This window comes from Leucoraja erinacea, chromosome 6 (assembly GCF_028641065.1).
Source record: "Leucoraja erinacea ecotype New England chromosome 6, Leri_hhj_1, whole genome shotgun sequence".
NCBI classification, from domain to species: Eukaryota; Metazoa; Chordata; class Chondrichthyes; order Rajiformes; family Rajidae; genus Leucoraja; species Leucoraja erinaceus.
The window spans coordinates 82,816,489-82,819,651 of record NC_073382.1 but is presented as its reverse complement, the minus strand read 5'-3'; the positions used below and the strand labels follow the sequence as shown (position 1 = coordinate 82,819,651).

The following is a 3,163-nucleotide window of genomic DNA, read 5'->3' as shown; positions in this document are numbered from 1 at the left end:
GCTCCTGGACATTACAGTTTTCTGGCTCCTGTACCTCCTTCCCAATGGCAGGAGTGAAATGAGTGTGTGGTCAGGATGGTGTGGGTCTCTGATGATGCTGGCTGCATTTTTGAGGCAGAGCCTCCTGTAAAACCGTTCGATGGTGGGGAGGTCAGTACCTGTGATGGACCGGGTAGTGTCCACCACTTTGAAGACTCCGGCTATGATGGTAAAGGCGACCGCGGTGTGCGGCCCACCCCCCCCCCCCCCCCCCCCCCCCCCCCGCCCATCCGCTCCCACCCCCGATCCCCTCCCTCGGAACACCGTCCCCCCTCACTCTAAACCCCATCAGTCCCCCTCTCCCTCACTACCCCCCCTCCCTCTCCCTCTCGCCCCCTGCCCCCTATTCCCTTCACCCAACACCCGTCTCCCTCAGTCTCCCACGCCCTCCTGTCCCTACACCCCACCTCCCCTCTCTCGTCCCCTGATACCCCCCCCCCCCCCCACTCCACTCCCTTTCCCACTCCCCCCTCCTACTACCTTCCACCCCCGCCCCCCCCCCCCTTCGGCCGCCTCTCTTCTCCGCCCCCTAGGTCGGGGTCTGTCTCGCTGCCATCGGGGGCGGGGAGGGGAGGGGAGGGGGCTGGCCGACCGGGCGGAGTTAACGTGCTGGCGGCTCAGGCGCTGCTGCGAGTCGGCGGCTCCGGGATGTGAGGCGCTGCCCCGCTCCGTGAAGCCGCTGCCTTTTCCCCGTCAGCCCGGGTCCCGCGGAGAAAGTGTCGGCGGCGGCGGGTGAGTGTGTGGCGGGGAGGGTGGGGAGACGAGACGGGGAGAGAGGAGGGGGGAGAAGGGGGGGGGGGGGGGGAGATAAACCGCTGAGGGGGTGGGGGGGGGGGGGGGGGGGTGGAGGCGAGGCCAGGGGAAGGGGAGACTGAACACAAAGAGTGGAGGAGAGAGAAAGGAAGATGAGGCGCAGAGTGCGAGAGGCAGCGGCGGGATAACGGTGAGACGGAGAATGGGAGAAAGAGCAAACTGTCCAGGAATCTGTGGGGTGGGGAGGAGAGGAGAGGGGAGGGGGTGAAGGAAATGGGAGGAGATAATGAGGGGAGAGGAGGGGTGGGAGAAGGGGGAGGAGAGGAGAGGGGGAGGAGTACAGGGGAGGGGAGATTAGATTGAGGGGGGAATGTGGAGGTGGGTGAAGGGGAGACGGGGGAACGGGAGGCGACTAGAGCATGAAGGGAGGGAAAGGGATGGGGTCCACGGGGGGGAGCGAGCGGAGGGATGCAGGGGTGGTGAAAGGAGGGGGGGAGGGGAAGGGTTAGGTGATGATGAGAGGAGGCTAGGTGATGGGGAGGCAGGGGGAGGGTTAACTTGCGAGAGGGGAGGGAGGAGGGGGTCGTTGGGGGACGGGAGGAATCGTTGGGGGAGTGTAGGGGGGTCGTTGGGGGAGGATGTCACTTACGCTGTTCAGGTCAAAAAGGGCGTGTATTCAAAGTACCGCAAGCCGCCTTGGCCGCTCTATTAGGGATCTAGATGCTTGTACTCCGAAATCCCTCTGCTCCCCCAGGGCCCTGCCATTCACTGTTGAGTTGCTACCCTGGTTGTATTTGCATCACCAGTGTACACTTATCTACAGCAAATTTCATTCACCATTTCCCAGCCCAATTTCCCAGTTGATGAGGATCCTGCTATCGTTGTTGATGTCTATCTTCACTATTTACCATACCACCCAATTTAGTGTCATCAGCAAACTTACTAACCAAACTTTGTACATTGTCATTCAAATCGTTGATATGATGCGCAAACAGCAATGGGCCCAGCACTGAACCCTGAGGGTCACAGGCCAACAGTCTGAAACACAACCTTCCACCCTCACCCTCTGTCTCCTTCCATGAAGACAATTCCATGAAGCCAGTCGCCACATCTCCCTGGATCCCATGTGTTCTAACATTCTGCAGCAGACATCCTTGTGGAACTACCTTGTTGTAGTCCACGTGGACAACATCATGTGAACGCTTATATACAGTGCCATCCATAATGTTTGGGACAAAGACCCATCATTTATTTATTTGTTTAAGAAGGAACTGCAGATGCTGGAAAATCGAAGGTGGACAAAAGTGCTGGAGAAACTCAACGGGTGCAGCAGCATCTATGGAGCAAAGTTTCGGGCCGAAACCCTTCTTCAGACTGATGTAGGGTGGGGGGGGCAGGAAGAAGAAAGGAAGAGGAGGAGCCATTGGGCTGAGGGAGAGCGGAGAAGGGGAGGAGACAGCAAGGGCTACCAGAAATTTGAGGTCAATGTTCAAGCCGCTGGGGTGTAAACTGCCCAAGTGGAATATGAGGTGCTGCTCATCCAATTTCCGGTGGTGCTCACTCTGGCCATGGAGGAGGCCCAGGACAGAAAGGTCGGATTTGTAATGAGAGGGGGAGTTGAAGTGCTGAGCCACCGGGGAGATCAGATTGGCTATTGCGGACCGAGCGGAGGTGTTCGGCAAAACGATCGCCAAGCCTGCACTTGGTCTCACTGATGTAGATCAGCTGACATCTAGAGCAGCGGATGCAATAGATGAGGTTGGAGGAGGTGCAGGTGATCCTCTGTCGCACCTGGACCAACTGCTTGGGTCCTTGAATGGAGTCGAAGGGGAAGGTAAAGCGATAAGTGTAGCATCTCTTGGGGTTGCAAGGGAAAGTGCCCGGGGAGGGGGTGGTGTGAGAGGGAAGGGAAGAATTGACAAGGGAGTTATGGAGGGAGCGGTCTTTGCGGAAGGCAGATATGGGGGGAGATGGGAAGATGTGGCGAGTGGTGGGGTCACGTTGGAGGTGGCGAAACTGACGGAGGATTATTTGTTGTATGTGACGGCTGGTGGGGTGAAAGGTGAGGACTAGGAGGACTCTGCCCTTGTTACGAGTGGGGGGGATGGGGAGAGAGAGCAGTGTTACGGGGTATTGAAGAGACCCTGGTGAGAGCCTCATCTATAGTAGGGGAGGGGAACCCCCGTTCCCTGAAGAATGAGGACATTTCTGATGCCCTGGTGTGGAACACCTCATGCTGGGAGCAGATGCGGCGTGGACGGAGGAATTGGGAGTAGGGGATGGAGTCCTTACAGGAAGCAGGGTGGGAAGAAGTGTAGTCTAGATACACATGGGAGTCAGTGGGTTTATAGTGAATGTCGGTCAGAAGTCT

General features: G+C 58.1%; 1 protein-coding gene across 1 annotated transcript in view; it reads left to right on the top strand.

Moving 5' to 3' along the window:
• The first annotated feature begins 663 nt into the window (after positions 1-663).
• Positions 664-3,163, top strand: part of LOC129698353 (protocadherin-16-like) — a 139,894-nt gene continuing 137,394 nt past the window's right edge. The window contains 1 exon segment of the mRNA XM_055637449.1: positions 664-771. The gene's annotated coding sequence lies outside the window, so the exon portion shown is untranslated.